At 40.5% G+C, this 23,338-nt stretch overlaps 1 long non-coding RNA gene across 2 annotated transcripts in view; it reads left to right on the top strand.

The window, feature by feature from the left end:
- LOC122555355 (uncharacterized) overlaps positions 1-19,297 on the top strand; it is a 74,483-nt gene extending 55,186 nt beyond the window's left edge. Inside the window, exons 1-3 of one of the 2 annotated variants that reach the window (XR_006313239.2) lie at positions 487-580; positions 711-834; positions 18,603-19,297. This is a non-coding gene — a long non-coding RNA (uncharacterized LOC122555355). Of the gene's footprint in view, positions 1-486; positions 581-710; positions 835-18,602 lie in introns of those variants that run through there. The other variant, XR_015758819.1, reaches the window with a different exon arrangement.
- The last annotated feature ends 4,041 nt before the right edge of the window (positions 19,298-23,338 follow it).

The following is a 23,338-nucleotide window of genomic DNA, read 5'->3' as shown; positions in this document are numbered from 1 at the left end:
GGGTTGGTGTGGACTTGTTGGGCTGAAGGGCCTGTTTCCACACTGTAATCTAATCTAATTAACTTCCAGATAGTGTCAAATTAGAGGCTAGAAGTGAGACCACTAACTACAACCAACAATATTTTTCATTTGCAGTTTTCAGGAGCCACATGACATCGCTTGCCCTTTGAATGAGAGTGATATGTACCTCTGTTTTGTGAACTTGTGTTGCACAATGGGAAAACTTGTCTGTAAACTTAATGTTCAACCTCACATTGCACTGTCAAAGTAAGATTAGAATGCCAGCCTTCATTGGGAAAAAAACAATTATTAACTAAGGATACCATGTTAGCTATTAACTCCGAACAAAGTTCTTTTGAATCACTCATTAACTGATTTGGCAATTTCTCAGTCAGAACTACAAACTGCAAGCACATTGCTTTTATTGTAATTCTATACTGCCAAACATAGCACGTGCTGGTCAGCTGCTCCATAAAGTAAAAATATATCACCATTTCACTCTGGCTAACCATAGGGCTTTCAAGGTTTATAGATCTTCCTGGATGATCCTTATCCAAGTAAAATTAACTGAATTTCCAGTGTAAAATATCAACCATTACTTCCATCTGTTCTGTAAATTATAAAACTAAAAACTGCTTGAAAATTGTTGTTACAATGTTTTAACTTCTTCAGACAATCACCGTTTCCTAATCATTTGTTTACCACTCTAGAATCCATTTGTCTGGATGAGTGCAGCTCTGACAACACACAAGAAACTCCAAGACAAAGCAACCCATTTGAATGGCACCCCATTCAGTATCATCAACCTTCACTCCCTCTACCACCAGCACAAAGGTAATATGTTTCTTGTTATGAAAAGATGTGATCCAAATATCCGTTTTTAAAAGATTATATAGATCCACATAAAAATAATTAGAACTTCTTAAAAACAAACACGTAGTTAAGGAAAAAGCATTTAAAAAACAACGGTGCACCTATGTGGAACAACAAGCTCACACCACCTGGAGTCACTTTCAGAAAGAGGTTAGGGGACCCAGTTTGTGGGTAAACATCCTGAAGAAGATTTTCTTGGAATCTACCCCGCTATCTGAAGCAAAGTCAATTCAACCAACTTCAACATAGTTCAGTGTCAGCAGCTTGTGCATAACTTCAAAATAAGAGAATGTGTGTGTATTTTAAATGGTTATATATGTGCATGTGTACCTATCAGTCACACACACACAAACATATATGTATATATAATATAAACACTTTGTTGTAGGTTTGTTTTGGTATAAACCTTATTGACCACAGAAACCAATCTCATTTGTTCTTGATACATACTGAAAACTGAGAGAATGTGAGGACTACAGATGCTGGAATCAGATTTTAAAAATGTGGCCCTGGAAAAGCACAGCAGATCATCCAGCATCTGAGGAATGGGAGAGTCGACATTTAGGGCATCAGCCCTTCATCAAGAATGTGACCTGATGAAGGGCTTATCCCCAAAACGTCGACTCTCCTGCTCCTCGGATGCTGCCTGACCTGCTGTGTTTTTTCAGCACCACACATACCGAGAACTATATAATTGGCCACAACACCAACATAGTTAAATATTAAATTTACTGTGACTAGTGAAGGAGTGTAGAAAAGGAAACAGTGCATCCCTCCAACCTCATTCATAGTAGTATCATCTACATGCAACTCATCAAGACCCCTTTGACAGCACCATCCAAACCCACAACCTCTACAACCTCGAAAAACAAGGGCAGCAGAAGCATAGAGACACCCCCTCTGCAACTTCCTTAACTCCAGACTTGGGACTGTATTGTTGTTCCCTTATTGTCACTGTGTCAAAATCCTGCAATGTTCTTCGTAACAACACTGTGGGTGCATCCACAGCCCAGACACTGCAACAATTCAAGGAGGTGCCTCATCACCATCTTCTCAAGGACAATTCAGATTTGGCAATAATTTGATGGCTTTGGCAGTGATGCTACATCACTGTGGGAGGAAACCAGAGCACCCAGAGGAAACCCACGCAGACACAGGGAAATTGATAATGGTCACTATTGTTCCAGATTATTATTGCATTCAATTTTCACCATCTACCATTGTGGGATTTCAATCCATATCTCCAGAACTCTAGAACACATTAACCTTACCCCACAGCCTCCATGAGACTGTAATAACTTTGACCATGTGCTCCATCCAAGGGCCCTCACAAAATTAAAGTCAATGGGAATCAGTGAAAAGTTTGTAGACTGTTTGCTGTCTACTCGCACAAAGGAAGAATATTATGGTTCTTGCAGACTAATCTATTCCAGGAGATCCCTGCAGGAATTCCTGAGGAAAATATCCTAGACCCAATCATCTTCATTTTGCTTCATTGATGATATTCCCTCCGTTTTAACGCCAGAGTGGAGATGTTCATCAAGGATTGTTGTTCAGCATCTCAGATTTTAAAGTAGGCCATGTCCATATATAGGAAAACCTGCACAACATTCAAGCTTGAATTAATAAGTGGCAAGTAATATTCATGTCACATTATTATCAGGCAATAAATATTTCAATAAGAGAAATCTTAAACACCTCTCCTTGATACTCAATGGCATTGTTATTGCAGTGTCTCCAGCATCAACATCCTATGGATCACCATTGACTGAAAGGTTAACTGCCAAAAAGTGTGGTGCTGGAAAAGCACAGCCGGTCAGGTAGCATCTGATGAATAGGAAGGTTAACTGGACAAGCGATGTAAATGTGTAACTATGTGAGCAAGTAAGAGATTAGATATTGTGCAGCACTTGGGTCTCTCCTGACTATATAGAACCTCTTTACCATGTATAAAGCACAATTTAAGAATGTGATGGATTTGTGAATGCCTTAAGCAATAACAATATTCATAAAGCTCAATATCCTTCAAGGGAAAGCTTTACACTTGATTGTGTGTGTTATTTACAAGATACCCTTCAGCAACTCCCCCTTGTTTCTCCATCAGCTAAGCCCAAATCAGCAAGTTCAACCCTTTAAAAGGTCAAGGCCAATAGGTAACTGGGAAAACCAATACTTCCAAGTTCCCCTCGGTGGCATATACCATGTTTAGATTTACCAGACTGATCCTTGGGATGAGAAAAAAAAAACTGCAGATGCTGGAATCCAAGGTAGACAAGCAGAAGGCAGGAAGAGCACAGTAAGCCAGGAAGCATCAAGAGGTGGAAAAGTCCATATTTCGGGTGTCAAACCTCTTCAGGACTGATGGAAGGTTTAAGGGGAGCTGCAGATAAAGGAGGGTTGGGGGGAGGGTTTTGGTTGGGGAGAGGTGGTGAGGTGGTGAGGTGGGAATAGGTGAACATACGTAGAGGGTACAATGAGGTCTTGTTCCTCCAATTTGTGGTTTGGTTCATTGCGGCAATGGAGGAGGGCAAGGATGGTCATGTTGGAAAGGGAGTGGGAAGGGAAATTGAAGCTGACATGCTCGGCAAAACGTTGGCTTAGTTTACGTTTGGTGGAGACCACTTCTTCCACCTGGGCAGCCTACAGCCCAGAGGACTCAGCATTGAGTTCTCCAATTTCAAATAACCTCCCTTCCCATCCCAAACTCCTTTTCCAGCCTCTCCCCCTCCCTTCTATTCCTCTGATCGACCCTTCCTTCCAACCACCAACCAGATTCATTCCTCCCATCGAGCAACCAGGCTGTACTCTCTACCTGTGTTCACCACTCCGCCCCTCTCCCCACGCAAATGCTCCTTCACCCCCCACCCCCTTTATCTGCAGCTGCCCTTACACCACCCCAAGTCCTGAAATAGGTTTACATCCGAAACATTGACTTCTCCACCTCTTGACGCTACCTGGCTAGCTGTGTTCTCCCAGCCTCCTGATTGATCCTTGGGATGGCAAGACTAAGGTATGAACAGATTTGGATCAGTTAGAATTATATTCACTGGAGTTTAGAAGAATGGGATGGGGAGGCAATCTCATAGAATTGGATACATTTCTAACAGGACCAGACAGGGTTAAAACAGAAAGGATGACTGGGGAGTTCAGACCAGGATTCACAGACTAAGGAAATGGGTAAGATCTGAATTAGGACTGAGCTGAGGAGAAATTTCTTCACCCAGAGAGTGGTGAACCTTAGAATTCTCAGCCACAGGAAGCGGTTGAGGCCAAAACATTGAATGTTTTCAAGAAGGAGTTGACTAAGTTCTGAGGGCTAAAAAGATCAAAAGGTTTAGGAAAAAAGCAGATGTAGGGTACTGCATAGGATAGTCAGCTATGATCATATTAAATGGCTGAGCAGACTTGAAGGACTGAACAGCCTGATCCCGTTCCTGCTTTCAGTGTTTCTATGTTGCATGGGGATTGGTCAGTATTCCTTCAAAGTAGGTTTATGAAGTTACTGCTTTCTTCCATGGGATTTCTAACTTATCACCTCAAACTATGCGACTTTTTATGTCAAAGTGATTATTTGCAATGTGACAAGGGATGGCAGGGCTGTCATGACACAGGACAATGGCTAGAAGAGAGGTCTTTTCTAACAGCTGGAAGGAATTGCACTCAAGCCTTAGAATTAAAAAAAAAAGTGACTCCAAGGCGGGCATCCCCCTTTAAGAGATCATGTGTCAAGTTCAGTTTTGTGGACAATATCAAGAAGATCCAATCACCCATGGCTGCAGCTCAGACCATGTTACAATGCTGTGTAAAATTATAGGACTCGCCTCAGCTCCCAACAGTCAAAAGAAATCATAGCTGGCTGCTGTGAAAATCTCACTTCCGAGACACCATAGAAGAAGCTTGGCTAATAGAGAGAAGACACAAAGTACCAAAGCAATTTGTCACCTACAGCCAACTGATTAAAATTCATCTGCTTCAATTTACTCTATGTGATTCCAAAAACCAGATTTTCTTGGAGACGCCAATTAATTGTGTGTTTTTTTTTTCATATTCTTACTTTGGATGTGAGCATTGAATCCAGATTTTTCCCCCCCTCAATTGCCCTCTTGAACCACTGCAGTTCAACCATCTGGCACAAACTATCTTGCAACACCATTTCAGGGGGCAGTTAGGAGTCAACCACAATAATACGTGAGTAGGAACATGTGAATAGCTTTTTTTTTATAAATGTTAAAATCTTACTGCAAACAAGCAAAGAAGCTGGGAATGTGTCACACAGTGAATGATTAGGGTGGAATGTTACCCAACAGTTGTGTTGGTGGAGAGGGGGTGGAAATGATTGCACTAAAAGTGCATAATATGTCTGTGACGAGTAAGTCTTAAGGTACCAGTGTACTCACAAAAATGTACTGCGCAACTCTAGAGGTATAGTATGCACATTCACATCTTTAGAATGAGATTTTAAAAAATTTGAAGGCTGTGACTTTACTGGAACACTGAAACAATTGTGTCATCCTTTCACAAAAATGTCTTCGGCAGAGCAATAAACTGAGACAACATCACTTCAGGTGATAATACTTGACTCCTTACTTTGAAGCCACCTTCTGCACAAATTAGATGCACAAATGGGGAGCTTCACCATAATACATTTAACTGTTTAATCTATACCCTACTCTTCAACTTTGGAGGGGTCCTGCACTGTGGATTCCAGTGTTTCTGCTGTGCTTCACAGTAAATCCCAGACTTTCCATAAGGGCATAAGTAGCAGAGCATTTTACATTTCATTATATTGTCTGAGATTTTTTTTCTCAAGGTACTAGTAGCAGAGAAGCAACTGAACATGAGAACAGTTGTAGATCATTCAGCCCAATAAGGCTGCCCTGTGATTCAATATGGCCACTTCTGATCACCCAGTTCAATACCATTTAACCATCCCATCCCACAGTAATGTGATCAATTTTTAACATGATGGCTACATAGTCTCTTGTTGGAAATATCATTGTCTGGCATTTAGATGGCGTGAATGTTACTATACCACTTGTCAACTAAAACCTGGATATTATATTGGTCTTGCTGTAGTTGGACATCAACTGATTCAGTCTCTGAAGAATCGTGAATGCAGCTGAATATTGGGCATTCATCAGCAAACATCCACTGCTGACCATAACATACAGGGAAGGTCGTTGATGAAGTGACAAAAGGTATTTGGGTTGTAGAAGACTATCTTGAGAAATTCAGAAAGAGTTGACCTCCAATAGCTGAAAATATCTTCCTTGGGGAGATATGGCTCTAAACAGTGGAAAGTTATCACCTTGATCTCCATTGACGACAATTTTGCTAGAACTCCAAGAGGCAGCTGGCCATTTAAATCATCCAAATTGACTGAAGAGGTATCTTGGAATCCACATAGGATGGAATCTAGAATATGCACTTTAGGCCTGAAAATAACTATGTAGATTCCTTTGCAAGGGCAGGGTAGTCCTCAGTGAGGTAGGGTCTTTATATGGTATGAGCCTGGACATTTGAGTATGTTGTTATGTACCGTTGGGCATTGAGGGAGAAAGGTGGGATGCATTCAGGTATCCTTTCCCATTGTTAGCAATAGAAACAATCGTGCCTAAAGGGAACCGTAGAACTCTCAAGTATCAAACATGATATGAATTATCAAGAAGAGTCAAATGTTTCAAGAGCTGCCAAAAAGTGTCAATTCTACCAAAGACTGTCTTAAACTGTAAACATTTCAACAACTGTCAAGAAGCAATAGGCAACTTATGGTCTCAACAACAGAAATGTTTCCTTAATTTAGCGTTCAACACAGCCAGATGTTCCACGCCATGATTTATTTTCCTCCAAAGCTGTTCGCAGCTTCTGTTGGCCTGTGTCCTTCTTCTCATTTCCTAGATGGGTAATGTTTAATCACAGTATTCTGGCATCATGAGAGTTACCTGGAGATTTCTTCCTCTAGCTTAGAAAAGTATATCTTCCAATCACATTTAAATCCTCACAAACATGTTCACATCAGTCTGACATGAACTCCCACCTGCCGAATTGGTTAGCAATGAAGACTATCTTCCTTCCTCCCTCCTTTCCTTCCTTCCTTCCTTCCTCCCTCCCTCTTTTCCTTCCTCGCTCCCTTCCTTCCTTCCTCTATATCATATCCATGCAAACTAACCAGTTTATAAGTTTCACAATACCTTAAAAAACATGCAACCTGATATCACATGACTTTTTATTGATTGTTCCTTCTTTAAGTCCATGCCCATGGCAACCTAAATCACATGGGGGTTTGTATCTGGGAAAAATATAACTAATTACCTGTTAGATCCCTAAATCCATTTTACTTTAGAATTAAAAATAGATTAAAATATAAATCTTCAAAAAACTTGACATTGCTAATTCCTCTCTGTGAGGCTTGGAGACTACCTGTAGCTAACAGAAACCTTTTTGCAATTGTTTACAGATGTAAACAAATTCTTCCAGCAGAACATGCTGGATATTCCTTTAACTTTTAACAACCAGGCATTTGGACTTGTTGCCAGGCAGAATTTGACAAGGCTACATGACCCCACTCATTTCTCCATTTCACCACAAATTAAAAGAACAAGGTCCCAAAACTTGACTACCATATAAATTTTGGATAGAAATTTTAAAATATTGAAAGCGTTCCATCAGAATGAATGGACGCAGATTATTTCCTATGAGATACAAATCTGTATCCATTGGACATTATTTTAAAATGACCACTCAGGACCATTTGATAAAATAAATTGCATATATACTTTGCCTTAGAGAATGGTTAAATTACAGACATCTGTCATGAGGGAAATAGTGAAGTATTCGAAGCAAAAGAAGACACAAGGCTATGGAGAGAAAATAAAAAGATTTGATTCATTTTGGAGTGGAAAAGTGTGACGCTGGAAAAGCACAGCCGGTCAGGTAGCATTCAAGGAGCAGGAAAATCGATGTTTCGAGCATGAGCTCATCGTCAGGAATGAGCGGATGGCTCCAAGGGGGCTGAGAGGTAAATGAGTGGGGAGGGGGATTGTGGGGCTAGGGGGAAGGTAGCTGGAAATGGGACCTATCCCAGACCCAACCTCCCAACTTGGCACTGCCCTCTTGAACTGTCTTCCCTGTCCATCTTCCTTCTCACCTACCCCCTCCACCCTCCCCACCAATTTATCACCATCACCCCCCACCTTCATCTACCTATCGCATTCCCAGCTATTTAATTTATTGGTACTAAATTTCTTTTACTTGGCAGTGTAAACTTCTAATAATTGCATCAACAGTTAAATATCATTCCATGGCCTAGCTATGTGGAATCATAGAGTTAAAATGTGTGGTTGGGCTGGGACTATGATTAATTGTCTCTTCACCATTATAGAGAAAGTGAGGACTGCAGATGCTGGAGAGTCGGAGTCAAAAATGTGGGGCTGGAAAAACATAGCAGGTCAGGCAACATTTGAGCAACAGGAGAGTCGACATTTCGGGCTTAAGCCCTTCATCAAGAATAAGTCAGGCTTATGCCCAAAATGGTGGCTCTCCTGCTCCTCGGATGCTGCACGTCCTGCTGTGCTTTTCAGTGCCACACTTCTCAACTCTTCACCTTTATGACCTAGTGTATACCTGAGGAATCTCAATATGATTTCCAACCAGGCTAAGATGAGCATTTCCTTAACCAATCTTATTTTAGTGCTGTTCCTATTCTCTTTGTTACAACTCAGAATGGAAATATGTGTTATTTGCTTTTTTAGTTCCACTTCTTCTGTGGTAAATTTTATTTCTAACCAGATTGGTGATATGGCCAATTAAATAAATGTCAGATTGTGACAGTTTCAGTGTTAAGAACAAATCAGCCCTTTTTTCAGTCAACAACAAATAACTGGTATGTAATCAACACAAACTTGCTCAAACAAAGATGCAAAAACTATGACAACTTGGACTCTGCGATTGTGATGGAATTTCCAGTGACAAGTGAAAATGCCGAGGGACAGCACAGAGCAAGGCGGCTTGGGCAGTTTTGGTGGTACTCAAGGTGGTGGCGACATTGAGGGAAGACAGCTGGAACAGTTGGATGGACCCTCTCTGGAAGAAAGATGAGTTTGGGGATGGAGCTCTGCAGGGAAGATGAAGCAGATAGACAAACAATTTGTCAAACCACTATAAACGACAAACTTGATTTCATGTAAATACTTCCTTGTTTAACTTTAATTTTCCTTCATGTTTATAAGGACTTTGTGCCCATGTAATTACCAGCTTCATGGTCTTTGGGTCTTCCATGCATTCTAATCTCATGTTACACATGTATACTACTGTAAGAAGCTAACATACACATACACAGAATTCTGAAGAGAAATAAATAAAATGAAATATTTGAAAAGCGTTAACTTTAAAGAACTTTGACCAAGTGAGAGTTAAACTCATAAAAAGAGAACAGATGTATGGATTGACCCAAATGGGCAGCACAATGGCTCAGTGGTTAGCATTGCTGTCTCATAGCACCAGGATCAGGGTTCTAATGTTGGGTGACTGCCTGTGTGGAGTTTGAATATTTTCCCTGTGAGTATGTGGGTTTCTGATTTTCATTCACAGTCCAAAGATTTATAGGTTAGGTGGATTGGGCATGCTAAATTACTCATATTGTCCAGGAATGTGTAGGCTGGGTGGATTAGCCACAGTAAATGCAGGGTTATGGGGGATAGGATGGCTCTGAGTGGCTTGCTCTTCAGAAGACCAGTGCGGACTTGACGGGCAAACAGCTCCTATCTATACTGTAGGGATTTTATGAAACAGTGTGCTGATTTTGGAGGTACGCTGTCCAAGCTGTTATCACAGTTTTTTTTCTGGAACAAGCTGATTGAATTCCCTTTGCTTCAGATAGATGAAAATCTTCAGAAACTCACATCCAATATTAAAGGTGCCTCTCAAAGGATTTCCAGCTAACACTTTACTGAGAGGAATTGCAAAATTAGAGATAGGGAGCAATGTGCTGCTGGCTCTCTTTCAGGACTCACATTTTCTCCCACACAGTTCAAAAATGCAATTGCCTTATCCCACTCAGGGCCTGGGCCATGTGATCTCTTCCTGACTAGAAGTTCTTCAGACTGTAACGCTCAACTGGTCTTCCTGCTCCTTGTGCAATATTGAGGCTGTTGCCTTCTCCTTAGCAAAATGTCCTTCATTTATATGTTAAAGATATATTTACAGGGGTCCACAAATAATCCTTAAAAATAACATCCCTTCATAAAACCTTCCCCATGATTTAGACATGTTTCATTATAAGGTGTCAAAATGGAAGAAAACAAAACATGCAGAAATACAAATGTGGCCATTCACTCTTTAAGTCTAACTAATATTGTTATATTTTTCATCATCCTGATGCTCAAGTAATTCAGAAGAAGGTTACAGCCTGGACAGGACTATCACACTGTCTTTCCCTGCAATGTATAAACAAGCAGCCCCCAGGGTTCCATTTCTGGGTATGTTCATAATTTGATTTGTTCACAAGTAGGAACACAATATAGTAAAGTGTAAAATATCCATCAATATGATCGAACGTTTTCATGTCAGATCCTTAAAACTTATAGTAATATGGGATCTCGTTCATAACCATAAATCAGATGTTCCTAAATCACAGACCATCTTGTAATTTTGAAGTGGCTGGACTGCAGTAGTAAACTCCATTGAAATAGCCAAGTATTCTAATTAATTTTTATTATTCCATTTGGGTTATGGGTTATCATCAGTACATTTCAACATTGCTTTGCACGTCCCCAAAAAAGTACTGTAATTTATAAACCATCAAGAACACTTGAAAGAGAAAAATGCTTACGTTAAATTGTTATGAGGTCAACCACTGGATTAACCCTATCTGTCAAATATTTTTCAATATGATATACCTATGCATGTAGCTGCACCTTGACAAAAATAACAGTTTTGGAGGGTCTGTGCAAGAAAGTAATAATATTTATGAATTACCAATGCAAAATATGTATGTTTCAGAATACAAAGGATGGGCATGTCATTGTATCTTTCACCAAGAACTAAAGACATGGGTTATTTCAGATTCCATTCATTAATTGCTTGAATATTAAGTCATTTGACGATCAATTCAGGAAATTGTAATCACACTTAGAGTTGTTTGCAGACTATGATCAGACCATATTTGGACTAGAATACATGCGAGGAATGTCTCAGGTCAAAAAGCAACAATATTGACCTTCCCTTAACTTCACACTAACATTCCTTCACGAATACTTTTTTCCTTACAACCTGCATTTCCTATTTTCTTTCCAATCATAATATGCACACCAATTTTTGAACAAGTTGATGCTCAGCCTTCTGGATTTATTGAAGTATTCCTAATCTGTTTTCTCAATGGAATACAATCATGGAGCAGGAAATATTTCCAAATTCTAGTCTCTCCTAGCCACACTGAAAAGTCCGAGGTAAAAACAATGACTGCAGATGCTGGAAACCAGATTCTGGATTAGTGGTGCTGGAAGAGCACAGCAATTCAGGCAGCATCCGAGGACAGGCAAAATCTGAGGACAGGCAAAATCCGAGGACAGGCAAAATCGACGTTTCGGGCAAAAGGCAGGAATAAAGGCAGAGAGCCTGAAGCGTGGAGAGATAAGCTAGAGGAGGGTGGGGGTGGGGAGAGAGTAGCATAGAGTACAATAGGTCAGTGGGGGAGGAGATGAAGGTGATAGGTCAGGGAGGAGAGGGTGGAGTGGATAGGTGGAAAAGGAGCTGGGCAGGTCGGACAAGTCCGGACAAGACAAGGGGACAGTGTTGAGCTGGAGGTTAGAAACTAGGATGAGGTGGGGGAAGGGGAAATGAGGAAGCTGTTGAAGTCCACATTGATGCCCTGGGGTTGAAGTGTTCCGAGGCGGAAGATGAGGCGTTCTTCTTCCATGCGTCTGGTGGTGAGGGAGTGGCGGTGGAGGTGGCGGTCACCATCTCTGACACCTCCCTCCCCTTCCAGGACCTCTCCATCTCCATCAGTGACGACCGACTTGACACTGACATTTTTTACAAACCCACTGACTCCCACAGCTACCTGGATTACACCTCTTCCCACCCTATCTCTTGCAAAAATGCCATCCCGTATTCCCTACTCGTCCGCCTCCGCCGTATCTGCTCCCAGGAGGACCAGTTCCACCATAGAACACACCAGATGGCCTCCTTCTTTAGAGACCGCAATTTCCCTTCCCACGTGGTTAAAGATGCCCTCCAACGCATCTCGTCTACATCCCACACCTCCGCCCTCAGACCCCACTCCTCCAACCGCAACAAGGACAGAATGCCCATGGTGCTCACCTTCCACCCTACCAACCTTCGCATAAACCAAATCATCCGCCGACATTTCCACCACCTCCAAACAGACCCCACCACCAGGGATATATTTCCCTCCCCACCCCTTTCCGCCTTCCGCAAAGACCGTTCCCTCCGTGACTACCTGGTCAGGTCCACGCCCCCCCTACGATCCACCCTCCCATCCTGGCACTTTCCCCTGCCACCGCAGGAACAGTAAAACCTGTGCCCACACCTCCTCCCTCACCTCCATCCAAGGCCCTAAAGGAGCCTTCCACATCCATCAAAGTTTTACCTGCACATCCACTAATATCATTTATTGTATCCGTTGCTCCCGATGCGGTCTCCTCTACATCGGGGAGACTGGGCGCCTCCTAGCAGAGCGCTTTAGGGAACATCTCCGAGACACCCGCACCAATCAACCAAACCACCCCGTGGCCCAACATTTCAACTCCCCCTCCCACTCTGCCGAGGATATGGAGGTGCTGGGCCTCCTCCACCGCCGCTCCCTCACCACCAGATGCATGGAAGAAGAACGCCTCATCTTCCGCCTCGGAACACTTCAACCCCAGGGCATCAATATGGACTTCAACAGCTTCCTCATTTCCCCTTCCCCCACCTCACCCTAGTTCCAAACTTCCAGCTCAACACTGTCCCCTTGTCTTGTCCGGACTTGTCCGACCTGCCCAGCTCCTTTTCCACCTATCCACTCCACCCTTTCCTCCCTGACCTATCACCTTCATCTCCTCCCCCACTGACCTATTCTACTCTATGCTACTCTCTCCCCACCCCCACCCTCCTCTAGCTTATCTCTCCACGCTTCAGGCTCTCTGCCTTTATTCCTGATGAAGGGCTTTTGCCCGAAACGTCGATTTTGCCTGTCCTCGGATGCTGCCTGAATTGCTGTGCTTTTCCAGCACCACTAATCCAGACACTGAAAAGTAACCTATTTTAATTTAATGGGTACAATAAATAATTGACCTTAGCAACTTATGAACAATAAGAAAAGAAACTTATTCAAGCTGAATCTTTCACAAGTCTTTCAGACACCTCAACTACATGGTCCAATGCCATCCAACAGTTTATACTTTAGGAAAATACAGGCTTCGTCATACATTTTTATATGAATTGTATCAAAACAGCAGTGCGCATGACCATTCCTCCCTCTTCATTCTGATTCTAGCTATAGGAAAAATAACAATTAGCTAAAAATTGCCATAGCAGTGAAATGCATATTGTTCACTCATGGTTAGACTTGCCCTGCAGCATCATGATATTTTCCATCCCATGTTGCTGAAATTGTAAACTGATAACAAGGGAGGACCAGCATCTGTGACATGATCGAAGAGGACAAGCAACTATGTAACTCCTTCTGTGATCAAGTTGAATACAGAGGAACCTCAATTATCCGAACAAGATGAACTGGCAGTATTTTGTTCAGATAATTGATTATTAGGTTAATTGATTCAATGCCTCTCCACTGGGGCTCGGAGATTTCTGAAGTTTTGTTTTTCCTCGCTCTGCCTATCTTTCCCCTCTCTGTCTCAGGGTGTATTTCTGAGCAGACACACACTTGTGTGCAAAGGACCTGCAGCATTGCTAAAACCTCCCCCAGCCCCCCACCCCCAATCAGTTCAATGGGATTGACACAGCGAACACTTGCTAAGTGTGTTCCCATTCAGGAGACTAGGCAGTAGCAAACCTCGCGCAAGCCCCTGCTCTCCCCACCCCCGTCTGCCCCCACTCAATGTCCTTCCCAACCCCATGTCCGTTCTCACCCGCCTCTAACCCCGTCCAACCCGGCCCACATCTGCCCCCACCCCGCGCCTCCAACCCCATCCTGAGGAAGTGGTGGAGGTTGGTACAATTACAAAGTTACAGTGATCATGGTGGATTTCAATATTCAGGTGGACTGGGAAATTCAGGTTGGTAGTGGATTGCAAGGAAAGGAATTTGTGGGATGTCTACAAGATGGCTTTTTGGAGCAGCTTGTGGTGGAGCCCACCAGGGAACAGGCAGTGCTGGATTTAGTGTGGTGCAATATTTAGATTTGATAAGGGAGCTTAAGGTGAAGGAACCCTTAGGAGACAGTGATCACAAAACAAAAAGAGCGAAGAAAGGAATGGGTATGGAGATGACTGCCCATTCCCTCAGCCTTTCCTTGTAGCCATTGTGCTCAATCAATCTTGGAAGTTTTTGCCTCAGCAGCACTAGTATTCCAATTGTTATAAAGCTTGCCGATGCATTGGTCCTCCTTATGTCCAGAAAACCCAGCCCACTGCGTCCACAGTAAGTAACAGAGAAAGCCAAAGATTGAATTTTAATCGATTGCTGTTCCATTGTTTGCTTAGTGCAAGCTTGCTATCCATCTGCAGCTATTGTCTGGAACAGATTGAATTTACATAGGTTATCAGAAAGTAACACTCTGTTTTCTTCTGAACAGCTGGCTTTCTTGCAACACAATGGTACATTGTTATAAATCCAACACAATTAGACAAAATAAAAACGGTGCTTTGGAATATTACCAGTTCAAACCAAAGTAAAATTGATCGTAAATCAGGGAGACCAAAGTTATAAAAATAATAAGTGGTGTGTTATTCTTCTATTCGGATGAGTTCCTTTGTTTATTCTCAATGAACACTATACACAGCTGCACGACCAGCTGCAAGGCCTGTTAGTTAACATGTTTGCATTCACCTTTAGCCCCAGTGGATTTAGCAGAGTAACTTTCTCTCTCTGTATGTATATATTCATATTAATATGTACTGATTTTGTATAGATAGTTGTTAATATCAGAAATGTAGTACTCCAGTAGAAATACATGGGAAAGACAAAAATGGAAGCTCAAATAAAACAACATTTACTTGTTGTCTGGGAAAATATCTGACAATTGACGTGTGTCATAGAAATGTTTTTATTTGCAAAACTAACATGGAATGCCTTTCTCCATTACAATGAATATGTGACAATGGAACCCGCAACATCATGAAATCATACAGTGTAGATGAGGCCCTTTGGCCCATGAGGTCTGTACTGCCAAAATAACACCAAATCTCCGCTATCCCCACTTTCCAGCATTAGGTCCATAGTCTTGAAATGACTGGGCTAAGTCGGTGCTTCCTCCTTCTGTGAATCACAGACTGAAAGCTTTATGATTAGATAAGGCAGATTAGATACAAACCAGTTTCAGATTTTTGGCACTGAGACACTCCTAATATAAATCAAAGAACTTTGGATGCTGGAAACCTGAAACAAAAATAGGAATTGTTGGAGAAACTCAGCAAATCTGCCAGCATCTGTGGAGAGAAAACAGAGTCAACATTTTGGGTCCAGTAACCCTTCTTAAGAAGTGATGCTACCATTATACCATAACTCTGTTTTCTCTCCACAGATGCTGTCAAGATCTGCTGAGCTTCTCTAGTAATTTCTTTTTTGTCTCATTTCAATCATGGCCTCTTTAGGATTTGATGATTTCCATTATTAGACATTTCAATAATCAGTGGACAAACAGCTCCAGCTCTTAATAAAATGGCAATGGTTGCAGTCAGTTTGCATGATGCCACTGTTTCTCAGAGTAACATGTTGCATAGTATTTTGCTTATCTCTTCAGAATGCCATGCAGGTCATAGCCTTTCAAGAACAGTTGGAATCCTTTTAGGATCTGCTGCTGTGGGACCAAATGGTGGTGTAATTATCCTGTCACTAGAACAGAGAGCGAGGTTAATGCACTGGGGACATGTGCTCATATCCCACTATTGCAATTGCTGGAATATAAATTCAATATTTTTAAAAATATGGATTTGAAAGCTAGTCTCAGTAAAGATGACAATGAAATTATCATCAATTGCTGTAAAAACTAATTTGTGTACACTAAGGTTCTTTTGGGAAGTAAATTGGCTGCTCTTACCTGGCCTGGCCTTCATGCTACTCCAGACCTATAACATTACTGCCCTCTGATTCCGCCTGGTAAGCTACTCAGCTATTAGAGAGGGGCAGCACCGACCAATATCAACTTGCCATCAAAGAATACAAACAGAGATGATCATCGTCATACATGAGGAAAAAGATAGTTGAGTAAATGTTGTAGTACACACTCATTTTTGTACAATTTGCACATTGTACAGTATTTTATCCTATTTGCCTTCTAAGATTGCATTTCTAAATGATTAGATTAGATTACTTACAGTATGGAAACAGGCCCTTCAGCCCAACAAGTCCACACCGCCCCGCTGAAGCGCAACCCACCCATACCCCTACATTTACCCCTTACCTCACACTACGGGCAATTTAGCATGGCCAATTCACCTGACCCTGCACATCTTTTGGACTGTGGGAGGAAACCGGAGCACCCGAGCAGGAATGCCGAGCAGGAATGTGCCATAATACTTATCAATGTTTCAAGGACCTTTATCGTTTCTGGGTACTGTTAAATTGCTGCATGAAATGTCCCATGTAAAGGTAATTTTTTTTGTCATTATCTCCAGGCCTGTAATTTCCCTTTAACACTGGTGGTCTCTTACTAGGCCTGTAGTTCTGCAGGCAGATACTGACATTGGAAGCTCTTTTGTAGTTCTGTTGAAGTAACACATAATTTAAATTCCTGGAAAATATCTTGTCAATGTTTGGAGAATTGTCAATGTAAACTGTCTATTCCCTTTTACCACCATTAATTTACATCACTGGTGTCTGTATCATTGGTATGGTTACATAGTTGAGTATTTATGTGTTTCCTCATAGTCTGTGATCCACACATCATTTGAGACTTTTAAACTCTGGTTCTGAATAAGTAACCTGAAATAATCTTGGATGCTTGTAGGAATCACTTCATTCATAACATATTACTTGCTGCTGAGCTCTATTTTTCAGATCTGAGACACAAGAACATATTGTTTTGACAGCAGCTTGTGATAATATGAACAAGTCAGATTCCAGAGTTAGATCTGGCTTGGTTGACCATTAGTTTTATTTCTGCAATTTGATTAACATGATGTTCAGTCACTGAACATATTGACAAGAAGCTGCTCATGTTCTTCTAACAAAGGAACATTAAAGTTACACACAAAAGGGAAAAAAATGAGGTATTATATCCTTTAAGAATTAATTGAAATGGCCTTCTTACTAATATCAAAAATAAGAAGTCAACCGCATTACCCACAACACCATCCTTACAGACACTCAAATACCAGAGAAAGGTCACTTTAAAGTGTAAAGTTCATTGTTCTGTTGCATTATTTCTTTCTGACAAACTTCCACATTCACTCCATGATCTCCTTTTAGTCATTGTCTCATCCTAAGTACCTTAAAACAAATTGCGACTACACTTAAGTTATTTCTTACATGGTTTTCAATTCCTTTTTGCAGCCTTCTGTTTCTGGAGCTCTTCGCTTCTTAAGTCATTCACCATCAGGAGTTCTTCTTTTCTGCATTGACTGTTCTAAAGATTGCTAAACTGTACTGCTGCCAGTATAGACTTTTTTACATGAAAAGAAATCCGCCAATCACTGACCACCTGGATGGTTCTGTTTTTATAAAAGAGCTGAATTCTATCACTGTCTGCTTCTGGCATAGCTCACTTGCAGCCCTTCCTTATTGTGAAGACGGAAGGACAAATAACCACAAGAGTTTTAAAAACCGCATCGATACACATGTAAACAAAACTTCAGAAAGCGTGGCACCACTCACAAAAACGGAACTAAAATCAGCTCATCCCTTTCCTAACTCACACAATATAAAAGTACAAATCAAACTTAAAACTTTACATTCTTTCATCCATACTTGAACCCAGGTTTAGAAATAATAATACACCAGAAACCTTCATCAAGCATTCATTGACTATATAACCTGGAATAGAAATTCAAACACATAAACATGTTCCTGAGGGGCATTTGCTGGGTGGATGTTGAAAGGATCCTTGTGGGAGATTCTAGAATCATGGCTCACTGTTTTAAGTCTAAAGGGTCACTCGTTTACAACAAAGGTAAGAAGATTTTTTTTTTCACCAAATGTTGTGAGTCTTTGGAAAGCTCTTATTTTCATGGGTAGAAAGCAGTGTCTTTGAATACTAAAAAGGCAGTGAAAGATAGATTTGTTTTGTTAAGCATAGGGACGAAAGGCAGTGAGCAAGCCCAACATGTGGAGTCGTCAGATCAGTTGTGATCTTATTAAATGGCAGAGCAAATTCAAAAGACCTATTCCTGCTCCCAGTTCATATGTTTGCATGTTCATTAAGTTATGTTTTTTCTGTATGTGGTCAGATTCCTTCTCGGCATTATTGAACTTGGAAATTCTTCAGGAGGCATTGACTACACCATCTCAGCTTTGCTTTTGTGGGCCAAGCACAGTTTAGAAGTTATTCATCTTTACATAAGTTCTCAAGAGAGATCTATACCTGAAATGTTTGTTTGTACTCTCCACAGATGCAGACTGACCTGCTGAATGTACTCCAGCATTTTCAGAGTTTTGAATTTCCAACATTTCCAGTTCTTCTTGTAATTATAAGGTTATGCTGCCATTAACTATGAATCCATGCATCTTGGACATTTTTGGCTTGAATTTTTGTTACTCTCAATGCTTTTTGGATGTGATTGTGATGTCTATTTATGGCTCCATTAGAGATTTGTTTAGTTTTCTTTTGAATGCTTCAGTATTTCTTGCATTAATTGAACAGGGTGAAAATAGAACATTGCCTACCCCTCCCTTGCTGCAGTACTTTCTAGATTGTTAATAAAGCTTGTCAGAATTTGAAGCTTATTCATTATTTTTCAGAAATTCACTAAACTTTTTTTCCATTTATCTATTGTTAACTAAACAGTTTATCTAATGCATGCTACATGTCATGTCTAACATCAGTCATACGCACATTTCATGCTCGCACTTCCATCTGTTTAATTCAATTTCCCTATTAAGAAAACAACAAAATATCACAATTGAACATGAACAGAATCAACATGTAGGAAGCAGAAACGAAACCTGCTAAATATGGATTGTCAATGCCAGCCAGCAATCGAAGTGGAAAAACAACTTCTGAAAATTACTTCAACTGCCATCTTGAATTAGCCGAGAAATGCAATAGTGTATTAATGCTTTAAAACATTAAAAATCCACAAATGAATATGTTTACCTACACAATATCATGTTTGTGATTGAAACACCTTTAAATATTTTATTTCTGTCAAGAAACCTGTGCTTATATGAGAAGGCTGAGACTTGGGTGTATTCAGAACCCTGGATTCTTCAGCTGAACAGATTCATGTTAGCACAGCTCTTAGCAAACATCAGAGTGTGCAACATTTTTGACAGGAAGACTTGGCAAACTCACTGGCTATTCATAGAATGTGCAAAGACTTAAGGTTTGTAAGCCCTGTACCCTCCAGTGGAAAAGTACTGATAATAAAACCCCATGGGAAACTATTTTAACATAATGGAAGTAGTCAGAATTTTCTTCTGCATTTATTAAACATCAAAGAAAAGACAAAGCAATAACTCAGCAACTTTTAATAATATTTCTGCAAAAATATTAGTTTATTGTCTTCGTGGTATTATTCACAGTATATTGCCATGGCAAATGACAGAGCCAAATTTCAAAATTGTATTTCATAGATTTTGCTACATATTATAAATGGGTGCACTACTTTGATTTGTTTATACCTCGAAGAGGTAACAATATCTGGAAGAATTGTGCAGTCATTCAAGATTTGAGATAAAGATAACAAAAATCTGGAATTGAAGGTGTTCTAGAAAATGATAAGCTTAAACATATTGTAGTGACGTTACTTATTAAAGGGAAGATTTATAGAATCATAGAATCGCTACAGTGTGGAAGCAGGCCATTTGACTCATTAAGTCCACTCTGACCCTCTGAGGAGCATCCCACCTAGACTCAACCCCCTGCCCTGAGTATTAAACAAGAGCTTTAGCTTATTCTTAATGCCTACTACAAACCTTCAATGAATGCTAAAGTGTTGTTCCCTTTGTCATACACAGAGATTTATGTAGCTGTGTTGTTTATTTAGCTATTCACAATAGCTAGGGAAAATCAGACTGGAATTATTGAATAATTACAGGATAGGTTGAAAGCATTCAGTCCATTGTGTCTGTGATAGTTTGCTAAAAGACCTATCAACTAATTTTACTCCTGTGCTTTATCCATATTCATTGCATTCCACTTTCTGTGTAAAACATTTTTCTTCATAGTGTTCCTTCTTGTGCCAATCGCCTGAAATCAATGTCCTCTTGTTGTCACTTCCATCAATGAGAAGTTTCTCACTATCTGCTCTCTCTTTGAACATCTCTATTACATCTACTCCTAAACTGCCCTTTTCTAAGCAGAACAGTCCCAATTTTCCCAATTCATCCGCTGAATTGATGCCTTCCATCTCCAGAATAATTCTCATAAATCTTCCCTGAATCCTCTGAAACTCTGTCAGGTTACCAATCTGCAAAATTAACTCTAATTCTCCCTCCACAGAGGCTGTGATTTAGTAAACAACAACATTAGCTCAGACTTAGTTCATCAGGACCACTTTGGAAAGGGGAAGACGGCTCCTTAGCCTTACTAAAGACAGAAAGACCGAAGAAACAAATTGAAACACTTGTTAAATCACATTTCTCTTCCATTCAGAATTTCAAATCACTGTATTGACTGATCAGGAGTGAGAGATCATACAATGAGGTCTGGGATTCTTCCCCAATATCCTCAGAAACTGATTATAATATTGATATCTGTTTCTTCTTTTTGCTTCTTTGTATTGTGATGTGAAGACAGTAGTTATTGACCGTGTCAATTAATTTTCATCTTTAGCAAATAAATCAGCCAAATTCCACACAAGGTCCATTCCCCAGGCCCTCTCCCCTAATTTCTAAAAGTGAGGTTACCTTAACTGAATATCAACAACAATAGATGCTAATATAGGAATGGCTTATATCGTAACAAGTTCTCTTTATGTCACTGGACAAAAGCAGCAAGTCTGGCAGCACCTGTGGATAGAAAATTGAGTTAATGTTTAAAATCCAGTGATGCTTCTTCAGAACAAGCTAACTGGACACGAACCATTATCTCAGCTGTTCTCCACAGATATTGCCAGGCCTGCTGAATTCCTTCGGCAGTTTCTGTTTCTCTTTCTGAGTTCCAGCATCCATGGTTCTTTGTTTCATATTATTGCTATGTTGCTTATGGGTGAATCAGAACTTTATGGGTTAAAGTTCCAAACCCAGGAACTGAACGACTTGAGGAAGTCTATATCTGTCCACCTGAGTCTGAGATTATCATAGGATCTAGGAATTGTCTTAGTCAAAATTTCAAAATGCCAAATATATGAACTATATTAGAAAAGCAAAGTTACTAACCTTATTATTTTGTGGACCACGGATTGAGCTTTATACACAATAATGTCTCTACCAAAAATAAATCATTTACTTTCCCTTGGCCTTTCTACCACTAAAACACTTTTCACCTTAAGCCTCTCCAAACTCAATTTCTATAATCCCATCCTCCATCTCTTGCAAACTCCAGCTCTTCCAAAATTCTTCTTCAGTTTAGTCTTGTTCTAAATCTTACTCATCAACACCCCAACGTCATCGAGCAGTATTTGCATCGTATTCCCTTAAAACTAATATCTTTTACCATGTTTAAATCTCTACACAGTCTTGACCTACAGAATATCTAATAATAAGCTTTTGCCCATATACTGTAGTTCTGAGATTGATGAAACGTGGAGCTTTACAGCAACGTGTCCTTCCTCTTGATTTGTCATTGCTGACAAGCTCTCTGGCTTTGCGTCTGTGCTAAAAGGCAAGGCACAGCAGAGGTACTGTCAGTCTGTCAGTTCTGAAGGAGGTAGCAAAGCTCAAAAAGGCAAGGCAAGGTGAGGATGTAATGAGCATCCAAGTTGGTGCACAATGAGTGAGCACTGAGAGAACAAGCGAGTTTAATAATTGATGCTCTCGAAGATTGAGAGCTATGGTCTTGTAACAATGAGCAACATTACTTATTCACTTATTGATTTGTAATAAGTGTAGTTTTGATTTATTTTATAGAGTAGTATTGAGTAGGTTTATTGTTTTTTTAATTGCTTTTGATGTTATGGTGTTATATTTTCATATTTTTGTAATTTGCTAATGTTATAAAGAAAGATTTTTCAATAACAATAGTTTTTAAAAAAGAGAGCAAGTGAGGTACATGTGATGGGCCCTGGATGAATCAGTGAGATGGGTACCTGTTCCTTTGCCCAAAAAGACCCAACAGCAGCATTACATTGAAAGGTGTTAATGTGCACCAAGATTCCGAACTCTATTCTAAATGTGGGACAGAAATGTGGTGGGTCTGATACCTACCTCTGTGGATGGGAGAAGGGGGGAGGGAGAGTACAGGAGGCTGCTGGCCATGGGGTATACCCTGAGACATTGAGCACTGTTGTCCAATGTAGAGCCAAAGAAAGGCAAGCTGGATTCGCCCCGTGACTGATTTTAATGACTTTCCATTGCCAACATTGTTCACCAGATGGGAAAATTCAATGCTTATTGTCTGCAGTAACCTTACTAAGCTTGTCTATTTGTTCTTTACTGCACATTAAACCCTTGGTCTTAAACAGGTTTACTTAGGAAGAACCGAATCCCCACTCCACTCCCAGCCTCCCATTTAAGCAGTTTTGTGCTTTTATCAATTCTATCCACCCACCTTCCACTGCCTGCAAGTGTTTCTTTTCTTTCTTTATTAAGTTTCTTTAAACTTTCCTGAAGCAAATGTAACTTTTTGTCTTCTGTTTATCTTGCAAGCACAATAAAGGCCAGTCGACTAAAAGGCCATTCTGCACTCCCACCCCTCCTCCTTGTTATGACTCCATTAAAATGTCAGCTCATCATTCAATCTCTTTTTCATTTCTCACAAAGTCTGAACTGTTGAATCATTTGCTCTGCCTTCAGTTGAGGACTGACCTGCACTGTGTTTCTTGTATTTTATTTCAGTTTTGAACTATCAGTAGGCTACACCATCAACCCTCTGTTCCTTATTATATGTCCAATTTACAATTTCATGCTTTATTTCAAAAGCTTTGTGTTCTATTTAAAAACTCTCCTTTGAGACAATTTATTAAATGCCTTCAGACAAAAAAAAACAAGATTTGCAGCAGTCGTTCTACCATTTTGAAGCTGCTAC

This window comes from Chiloscyllium plagiosum, unplaced genomic scaffold (assembly GCF_037043375.1).
Source record: "Chiloscyllium plagiosum isolate Xiang-an unplaced genomic scaffold, Cpla_swu_hap1 HiC_scaffold_12, whole genome shotgun sequence".
Taxonomy (NCBI): domain Eukaryota; kingdom Metazoa; phylum Chordata; class Chondrichthyes; order Orectolobiformes; family Hemiscylliidae; genus Chiloscyllium; species Chiloscyllium plagiosum.
The sequence above is the reverse complement of the archived record's forward strand: the minus strand, read 5'-3'. Positions and strand labels throughout refer to the sequence as shown.